Raw genomic sequence first — 11,085 nt, 5'->3', positions numbered from 1 at the left:
GTCATCACTCCAGGAACAGGAAGGCTCAGGGGACCATCATTTCAGAGCCTGTAAGATTCTGGTATGATTGTTGTTAAATTGGAAAGCTATCATTTCTCTACATGTCATCTGATGCTATTATCTCTGATATTTATGTCAAAGGAAATTCCTTGTGATTTTACAACTCAAGTTGAATTGCATTTTCTTTACAGAATTGAAGCGCCCTAACTTAGAAGAGGAAAAGTCTCTTCAAAATGTGATCTGCCACTCCCCTGAAATTATTTCCTGTCAGTTCTTCTGAAGAGATGGGCAGTACTGATTCACCCTTGTGCACAAGACACGTCATTTTTGCAAGGGAAACAGTACTTTGAGATTAACCTGGTTTTTGTTCCCAAGGCTCAGAGACCTTAGAAAGGTTGCTCCTCAGCAGAAAGTCAGGGATTTAGGAGAGGGAAAGTATACTTCCTGCTCCTGGGCTGAGTGTGCTGTTGGAGGAGACAATACGTGGGCAACTCATCCAGCCAGTCATTTTTTTTTTATGTTTTATTATTTTTCTCAATCATTTTAAATCAATTTTTATTTACATTAAAAACAATCTTATTTTACATACCAATCCTAGTACTCTCCCTTCAATCCTCCCATTCTCCCCCAAACTCCCCCATTCCTCCCCCCCCATCTACTCCTTAGGGAGGGTGAGGCCTCCCATGGGGGATCCTCAAAGTCTGTCCCATCATTTGGGGAAGGACCTAGGTCCTCCCCCTGTATCTAGGCTGAGAGAGTATCCCTCCATAGAGAGTGGGCTCCAAAAGCCCATTTGTGCACTAGGAATAAATATTGGTTCCATTGCCATAGTCCCCATAGACTGCCCAAGGCCCCCACCCCCAGTGATACTCCCATTCAGGGGGCCTGGTTCCCCAGCTATCAGACTGGAGTCCATGTGCTCCCCCTTGTTCAGGTCAGCTGTTTCTCTGGGTTTCTCCAGCCTGGTCTTGACCCCTTCGCCCATCACTCCTCCCTCTCTACAGATGGATTCCAGGAGTTCTGCTCAGTGCTTAGCTTTGGATCTCTGCTTCTGCTTCCATTAGCTAGTGGATGAAGGCTCTATGATAGCATTTAAGATAGCCATCAACCTCATTATAGGGGAATGGCACTTAAGGTAGCCTCTCCATTATTGCTTAGATTCTTACTTGGGGTCATCCTTGTGGACTCCTGGAGATTTCCCTAGTGCCAGGATTCTCGTTATGACCATAAGAGCATACACAAGTAGGCTTCATAGTCATCATCTTACTTTCCTTTGGTGTCACCCTTCAGAAAGGTAACTACAACCCTCCTGTATCCACCAGAGATGTCTTTAGCTGATCAACTGCCCAGAAGGGTACATACTCTAACCTTGTAAAAAGATGCTTGAGCACCCCAGTGTACCACAAATCATGACATTCAAGATCTTTAATTTTGTTTTATTGTTTGCACTTTTCCAGTCAAATGAATTAAGACTTTTTTTTTACAATAACACTTTTTTTTGTATATGAGGAAATATGCTACTTAGCTATATGTAAGATTAAAAATATATTTGTGCAATGATTTTACATTCACAGTAATATTAAGGCTCTCATTTTCCCTCTAAAAACAAAAGAAAGAAAAATCAAAATTCTCCATTTTAACAAAGAATGAACATAAAGTTAAGCAGTTTGATAGAGGCTATGCAGCTACTATGTGTTTATGTTGGGGTGGGCTGTAGGATTCATTTATAGTATCAAGTCTGTCCATCGCTGGGCCCTGCTGTGCTTACAAAATTAGTTTTGCAGCACTGTGGGCTTCCATTCTTCTCTGCTCATATTTCTTTGCTTTGCTTTTATGTAGGTATCACAAAGAGCTAGCCGCATCTGTCACACTGTCCCTGTCTTCTAGTACCAAACCCATGTGTGATGTGTCAGAGAAATTCCCATAGGAGGTGAGGTTTCATAGGTTAAGTGGTGCTAAGTATGTGTGCAAAAGAGCAAAGGGGAATGAATCCTCAAGGTGTTTCCCTTTTGTGCGTTCCTGTCACAAGTCCCTACTCTGTTTATCCAGTGGGGGAATTGTAGAGAACTTCACAAAAGAAGCAACTTTGAGGCAGTTTGACACATTCAGAAACAGGGAAACAGGATGACTTTGTTCCACTCTTCTTCAGCTGTCCTGGAATATAAGTTGAGGCACCTGGGAAGTGGATGTTCGGGGATGACCCAATAAAATTCATTTCCCCACTCAACATAATATTGGATACCCACAGTGTGTCAGGTGTCATTCTGTGCGTCTTGTAACTTTGAATAGAGAAAAGACTTTGATTTCCATTGAGCTTACACAATAAGCAACAGACTGAAACAGATAGCATGCGGCTCTCGGGATACTGAAATTCGGGATACTGAAATTCTTTGATAGAAGGTTTGAAAGTGATAAATTGCCACAAAGATACAAGGACATTGGTTTTGGAACAGACTCCCGAAGTTGGACATAAGCTCCACCCTTCCAAACTACATGAAATAAGTTTCTTAACTTCTTTGTGTATTGTTTTGTTTGGTTTTCATGACTTAAAAAAAGCAAGATGATGGTGGCTATTTCTGAAAGATTGTTTTGAGCATTTGATGAATTCATACCTGACAAGAATGCTTGCTTTGTAACTTATAAACATTGTAACTGTTTGTGCAAAACAAACAAATAACATTAACAACAAAAAGTTGCTTTGAGGAAAAGAACCAATAAGTAGCACAGATAGTACAGAGTGTTTTTGTACAGACTGCTCAGATTTGAGAAGAAAACATCTGAGCAAAGCCTTAAAGAGGTAAAGGAGTTGACCAGACACATGTATTTTGAAAGCTCAGCCTCAGCAAAGGAATTTATTTGCCTTGGTGGGTGGCTGTGTGGAGACAAGGAGGTGGCAGCTAAGTTAGAACTGAGCAGAAGCCAATGTGGCCTTAGTCAAGAGAGCATGGTCAGGTGGGGACCTGAAGGTCACTGAGAGCATTTGAGCTTTTATTTTGAGTGAAATGAGAAATGATGGGGGGAGGGATGTAAGAAGGGGGTAGCTGTTGTAAACTGATGCTAAGCTTTTAAAAAGATCACTTGGCTATGATGAGAACAAATTGCAACTGTCCAAGGCCCAAAGCAAGGAGCCTTGAGGTCACAATCATTCACATAAGATGTAATGGCTGTTTTATTCTGCATGACTGCAATGGGGAGGGCAAGGTAGATTTGGACTCAAGTTATATTTTGGAGATAAAAGGATTCCTGATGAATTGCCTATGGAACATGCAACAAAAGAAAACCCAGCAGTGAGACACAGAGTAAAATCCTCTAAATGATTCTCCTGTCTCCCTTCCTGCTTGCAATATCTTTTAATCTACCTAAAATTGCCATTTGGAGTTAGGTGCAAAGAGTAACGGAAGGAATGTGGTGGGAGAGAAGGGTCATGGTGTTAGAAACAATGGGGTAGAAGCAGGAAGCACCATCCATCTGGAGGAAGACAGGAAGGGCAGCCCCTCCCAGAGAGTATTTCCAACTAGAAATAGATGCAAAGGGACCCTTAGGAGACCCAACTCTGTGGGCAGTCTTTCACAGCCTGACACAGGCTCCAGAAGTTTCCCCAGGCCAGGATGAATATCTATACATATTGAGCCTGGGGAAGAAGAGGTTAGGGCATATGAAAAGGATCAGTAGTGTTGAAATCTCTTTGGAAAAGAAAAAAGAGGGTGAGGGAGCTTTTTATTTTTGCTCCTTCTCATTCCTTAACCTCTGTTTCATTTTGTTCCCTTGCTTCTCTGTGTGAGGGTATAAGATATAGCAGATACCTAAGCTGCCAAGGAAAACCTGATTACTTAAAGAATTGATTTTAATCTATCTAGTAGAGAGTATTTAACCATGCCTATTAGCTCCAGCTTAGTGGCACCAACTCCCTCAAAAAGATGTTTCCGAAATGATATAGAGAACAAGTTGGCCTTGGCTTTCTAGTTCATGTCTTTGCTTCCTTTCCTTTTCTCACACCTGTGAAATTATTCCTACCTGTTAAACTGTGGTCTCGCTAGAAAAGGAATTCTCTTGCAATCTGACCATGTTCATTTGCTCATTAACAGATGTTGCAGCCTCAGGCTGCATTTCTCTGGGGTAGACTGAGGAAGGCCAGCAAACTCATGGACATCTTCTGTTAGAAATCAATAAGCCGTTCTTTGTTCTTTTCAGGCCCTGGGGCCATTGCTCATCTTTTCCTCTGACAATTGCAAAGGTTTCCAAGACCTTGTGACAGGGCTCAGTAGCTCTATTAGCAGGTGTTTCTCTATGTAACTAGACAACAGGTGTTTGCCCGGCAGAGCCTGCCAAAAGGCACTGTGTCTGGAATAGGAAACGAAGTCCATTTTTGAAAATGATCATTATAACTAAGATCTACAATAATGCAAATGATGACCACACGCATGCACACACACACACACACACACACACACACACACACACAATCCTCTGGCTGGCCTCAAACTCACAAAGATCTACCAGCCTCTGCCTCCTGAATGCTAGGACTAAAGGCGTGTGCCACCATCACCGGGCTAAAACTGTTTCTTATAAAGACCCGACCCAGGATTTACATTTTTGAGTATGTGCCAGTGCATGCCTAAAGGTTACTGCTTTTAAGGAAGCCAATTTACTTTTGACCCCATATGCCAATGAAAAAAGTGAGACAATGAGACAATAACAATACTGCAACAGTACTCCCAGTAGTGGCTGTATTACCACAGCAAGTTTTATTGTGTGTCCTTCTGGTCTCCAGCGGGAACTGCTTCCTTTAAAAGCAATGAAAAACCTGGTGATTGAAGAACCTTGTGTGCATCTCAGTCCCTTCCTAAGAATCATGCAGGAACTTCGAAAACAGCAGACAAAATGACTTGCAAAGGTAATTTCCCCATTCCCCTCCCTCCTTCCTTCTTCCCTCCTTCCTGAGACGGGATTTTGCTGTGTTGCCCAGGCTAGTCTCCAGCTCCTGGGTTTCACGTGATCCGCCTCCTCATGGAACAGGAACTGCAGGCATGTCTTACTGCCTACTGTGCCCAGAATTCCTTCCCTTTCTCTGCCCTCTCATCCAGAAGCTAGGGTAGAGAGAGGCCGGAACATTTTCACTGCTCTTGTCCAGTCAGCTACAGGAATAAAAGCAATTGTATCAAACCCAGTTATGAGTTACACTAACATGATTTTCTAATTGTGCCTCTATGATTATAATAATCAAAATGATTCACAATAGGTTAGGTCTATGTTCTACTCTAGATTTCTTGTTTATTTTGCAAGTGGGAGGAATGGGGGTACTGTGGAGGGTGGATCTCCTCCTGGTATATACTAGGGATTATCAATAATTTCTATACTGCTATGAATGAATGAACTGGCTAGGTTTTTAAATTATCTATTTCCTAATTAGGAAAGACTTGCCAGAAGAAACAGAAGGACTTTTCAAGTAATCTTCCTCCTAGAGGCCACAGCAGTAGAATTCTCTTCTTAATTTTCTTCTCTCTCTTTCTCTCTCTTTTTTGTTTTGTTTTGTCTTGGTTTTTGAGACAGGGTTTCTCTGTGTATCCCTGGCTGTCCTGGAACTCACTCTATAGACCAGGCTGGCCTTGAACTCAGAAATCCACCTGCCTCTGCCTCCCAAGTGCTGAGACTAAAGGGTGTAAAGAGTACGTTTTTTCCGCCTGCCGCCTGGTCTGGTCCCACCGCCGCGCCAGCCCCAAATAACACACAGAGACTCTGTATTTGCTATAATGCTGTTAGCCAGTTACTAGTTTCTTATCAGCTAGCTCTATCTTAATTATTAGCCCATTTCTGTTGATCTATGTATTTCCATGTGGTCTTCTCTTACTGGGGAAAGGGGTAGGCGTCTGGTCTCCCCGGTCTCTCCATCTTCTCTCCTCCTTACTACTTCCTCTTTCCTCCTTGTCTCCTAGTCCCTCCTATCTTGCTTTCCTATTGGCCAACAGTGCTTTATTCATTAACCAGTATGAGAAACATATACATAATGGCATCTCCCATCAAAAGGGTTTTGTTTTTTCTTTTCCTTTCATTCACTTTTTTTCTAGCATCTTTTGGCTCAGTTAAAATCACTTTATCAACTTTTGAGTGAAAGGATGCAATAACTATTTCTCTAGAATGTTTTGCATAAGCCAGGTGTGGGGTACACACTTTAAACCCCAGCACTTGAGAGACAGTGTCAGGTAGATTTCTGTGAGTTCAAGGTCAACCTGACCTACATAGACAGTTCTGGGTCAGCTAGTATACACATTGAGATCCTGTTTCAATAAATAAATGAATAAAAAAATAAATACATGCTTTTCTTGGAAGAACAAAACTACCATCAAATGGAACCCAGGCAAAATATCCACATGATATTGTTGACAGCATCCTTAAAATTTTGTATACATTGATTGTTGCTTGACTATGTCTTCCTTCTCCCTGATCAACATGGAAGAACACTTATTATCTGATTAATGGGGGAAGAAATACACTCTGAATGTATAGACTTAGTCTGAGAAGTCATCTTCAGGGAGACTTTCCAAAAGAAGCCTTCTTGTGGGTATTGTCAGCTCTGTAGTTTGGCCTCTTGTAGATTCATTGCCTGCAGCAGGCTAGCTATCACCCCTGCTCACTTCCCATGTTTTTCTTTTGACACAAGAAGAATTTCCCAGGTGGCAGGCAGCCCTCCTCTTCTTCTGACTGCCTTCCCCCATTTTTCTTGAGTACATGCCCATTTGCTTAAGGCCTGCCTCTCTAGAGATAAAATCATTCACTGTGCTCAATAGACCTAGCTAAAGAGCAGTCCTTGTTTTCTTTCTCCTCCTTCATCAAAGGTGAGAAATGCCCATGATTTCCCACCCAATATCCTGTTGAGACTAGGGACCCTGCATTCTCCCCATGTGCTCACAATGTACTCTTTGGGATTATTGAAGTAGATAGTGCCTAATAAAATCTATCACACATTGCTGTTGTCTGTGGACCTTGCATGGGGTTGCATACAGCCCTGTTTTCCAGAGGGCTTGAGGTAAACCAGAAGCCGTGACTTTTTACCCATGTGTATTAGACATCAGACCTCTCTTCTACTGCTAACCATTACTGTTTCTAGCTTGGTTATTTCCCCACTGTCAAAGACTGTACACAGAGACAGCTGGCATCCTGTAGTGCTTTAGGAACTTGGTGCAAGAATCTGTACAGAAGCTGTAACATGAACAGTCACTAGGTTAGTTCAGAAGCCTAGGAACTGGGCTACACTGAGAAAGCCATAGCTGATTTCACTGTGTTCATTCTGAGTGCAGAACGTCTTTTTACATCTGATGCCACAAATGTGGGGGAGGGCTGTGATCACTTCCGACCATCATTCTTTCTCAGAGGAAACCAATGGGCTATGAAGACAAGCGAAGAGATCTGATCCTGTTATGCTCCTCTTGGTTTTCTTCTCACACAGAAGGCCCTTCCCACCCTTCTCAACCTGTTCGGCCTGCTCCTATAGCCATAGGCAATTTTGCTGCTGAAATAGCTGCCAACTTGGCTGGTGGGAAGCCAGGCCTGGAGGCAGTAGAGGGTCCTGGCAACCTCATGGACTGAGGGCCCCACGGGTCAACTCCTAACTCCTTCCACAAGGCAACCTTGTTGCATTCTGTCTTCAGCTGTTTTAACAAGAACGTGGGAGACTGGATAACTTGGAAAACCAGGAAGTATGACCACAGTTTCAGAGTCTGGGAAGGTTGAGATCAAGGTACCTTATGGCTAAGCTCTGATGAGGGTTCTCTGATTTCCTCATATGGTGGCAGGGGTGGGGATGGAGCCTGGTCTTTCTTGTCCCTTCTTATAAGGGCACTAATTCATGAGGAATTCATCTCCAGGGCTCAGTTAATACCCAAAGCTCAATCTCCAAATACCATTACACTGGAACTTAGGATTTCAGTGGCATACACATTCAGCCTATAGCAGCCTTCTTGAAAATATCTATGGCATCCCTGAGAAACTGTTTGGCAAAATACGATGTGTATTGTTATGTAGACATAACTTCTCTGGCTGTAAAAGGGGGGCAGGAATGGCAGGAGCCACAGAGCCATTTATAACCAGGGTTAATGAAGCTGGTTTTTTTTTTTTTTTTTTTCCAGGAAAAAAATTCTGATTGTTTGCTCATATCAAAGAAAGGCCTTGTCTTTCAGCTTTATGAGTAACAGACCCTCAAACAGATGAACTCCTCTAAGCACTTGCATCTCCAGGAGCAGAGATTTGGCTCAAGGGCAGCTTTGGGGCAGAGGGCTATGCAGGGTCCTGGCACAGGAGTCTTCTTCCAGGTGGGAGGGCCTCTAGGATGGCTTGCACTGCCTGGGTGGTGCATCCTAAGACAGTGTCTATGTCTTTGCCCTTCCTGGTCCCAGAATGATGCACTGTAGGAAGGATGCCCTTTAAGCTCTGCCTCAGCGAGGCCTTGGCTTACAGCCAGGGGCAGGTCATAGACAGTGAACCTGTTCCTTGGGTAAAAGGAAGCATTCATCCTTACCTCTGTCTTCTTAGGCTTCTGAGGTCTAAGCTGAGGGTAGGATATTGCATCTTCCTCCCAGATGATGAGATATAGAAATGTATGTAGCTGATATTCTCCTCAAAGAAATAGAAGAGGCCTGGAAGGGTACAGATACTGTGGTCAAGGAAAAGGGAGCCTGGGGTGGTGGGGAGGTTCAATAAAGTGACAGAAGATGAGCCTGAAGAAATATGACTGCAGAAATGGGATGGGGCCAAACTGACTGCACACCCCAAGCCTGGAGCCTAGATAATTGGTGTGGTCAATCACTTTGGCAAGCTAGAAGTAGGACATGCCTTGTCTCCAGGTTCTGCTTCTGGGCACAGAGAAAGTGGGAATAACACTATGGTGCCCTTGATGGACACAGGCTTTCAGGGAACTGTGACCAGGTCTCAGTGGCTCATGAGCAGCAGCAACTGTGGGACTATACCCAGCAGGGAATGTAGGGTGATCACCTTTTAGAAAGCCACCTGAGTGCACTCATTTTGGGGTAGGATTCACTGGAACAAATCCAGAGCAGCCAAGACAACGAAATGAGAGCTTTTGCCCCAACTGTGACTTTGGCTGAGGAAGGACATAAACACTGCAGGCATGCACAGCACTGATGTGTGCAGCATCAGAGGAGCTGCAGAGGAAGGGCGGGTGGTGGTTTGGTCACTCAGCTCACTGACAGGTGACAGGCACACTGTTATTATCTCAGTTCCCCTGGCTCATTTTTGCAGCTCCTTACCCCATTTTAAATAACTTAATACTAGTTTAGCAGTCCTTGATAAATATTAAATTAGTGGCAATCACTCTATTTGCTTACATACACCAATGGGACATGGTTTTAAACACACATGTACACATGTCTTATCCTTCTGAGATGAGAGTTAAGTTGCTTTGCCAGATTTCATCACTTCTCCCAGCATCAGGGCCTTATTTCCTTTTAGTGAGCCCCACCCAAACCCTTGGACACCAGAAGTTCATCTTGCCATTCCTCAAACTGAGGCAGGCTAAAGCCTGTGCAGGTGTCTTAGACTTTCTCGGGATTTGATCTTCATCTTTCCAGGAACACGGAAATACAGAGATTGCTGCCTTGGACAGACAGAGCCCAAGTACAAAGAGGCCAGACTTCAGTTCTACAAAACTCCTTTCCTTTCACCTGTAGCAAAAGGGGTGATCAGACATCTGAGGGCTATGCCACTCAGCTGTTCTTTCATAGACTCCTCAGGATAGGGGAGGGCAGGTAACCATCAATCTAATCTGCTTTGAAAAATAAAATGTGAGTTTAGTCACAGGCAGTGGATTGTGTGACACACGAGGAGCTTTACTGATGCCATCCAGAGACACCAAAAGCAGCTCAAACCATATAGATCAAGGTTTTCCTGTTCAGAAGGCACAGCACAATATCTCAGCATGCTAAATTCATTCACTCTGGAAGAGGTGACTTTTCAAGTGGACCTTTTGGAAGGCACTGAGATTGTCCTCAGTGTCCACATTTGGGGGTGGGGATCTGGATGAGCTCTTCTGTGATGGCCTCTCTTCCCAACTCAATTAAACCAGAGGAATGAAGCATGGAACTAGAACAAGAGAATTCAGCACAGAGAGTGTGCTGTGGAGCATAGGGGTTGGGGGGCACTGTGCCTCCTGCCACAACACTTTGTGTTGGATGTTTCCTTCTTCCCTGTGTTGTTCAGGTGACCTAAAGAGCATTGTAAAGCTGCCTTGCTATTCAGAACTGTATCCAGGAAAGATGTGCGATTCTGAAAACAAATCTACATCTGTCAAGAGTTTTTCACCACTAAGACAGGGAATTTCAAGCAGATACTTAGGAATGAATAAAGTCATAACTTGACATCAAGCGTGACTGGTGTGAATTGAACTTATTGGTTGGTATCATTGACTTTTCATTTAAATGACCAACAAGTAATATATCACAGTGTAGTTTAAGGTTTCAGATATGTTTCCAGACAGAAATATTTCAGGAATGCAAGTCAGGTATATTTCTCAGATAAATAACAGTCCTGCTATTACATACAGGGAAAGTCTCCCTTCTCGGGTTTCCCGGGGTTGGGATTCAGAGTCCTGTCATTAATCATTCATTGGGGTCGGTCCTGCAGTCAATGGAAGATGAAGAAAGCCCTGTCGGCTAATTCTTTTGGGCAAGGGGATCATGGGGCCAAAGAAGACAACTGGGCAGTCAGTCACAAGTCCTGGTGTTCAGACCCACTTCCCTAGCCTTGAGTTCGAACGTGTGTGTGTGTGTGTGTGTGTGTGTGTGTGTGTGTGTCCTCAAGAGTGTTCTACCTGTTCCAGCACAGACACAGAGCTTTCTAGATCGAAAAAACTGGGCACATTGTCCATCTACAGAGTTTATTACAGGGCAGCAACCGCTGAGCACCAGCATAAAGATTCGGGGTGGTTTTCGAAAGGAGAAATAAGCGCACTTCTTAGCTCTTTAAACCGTCATTAACAAGAGGAAGCCAGCCTTCTCTCCCACCTGGGCCACCACCCAAAAACCTTCACGAGTCGAGCTACAATCAGTCCTTGGTCCTTTTTCGAAAGTGTTCTCG

The sequence above is a fragment of the Phodopus roborovskii genome, unplaced genomic scaffold, assembly GCF_943737965.1.
Source record: "Phodopus roborovskii unplaced genomic scaffold, PHOROB, whole genome shotgun sequence".
NCBI classification, from domain to species: domain Eukaryota; kingdom Metazoa; phylum Chordata; class Mammalia; order Rodentia; family Cricetidae; genus Phodopus; species Phodopus roborovskii.
Note: the sequence above shows the minus strand (reverse complement) of the source record.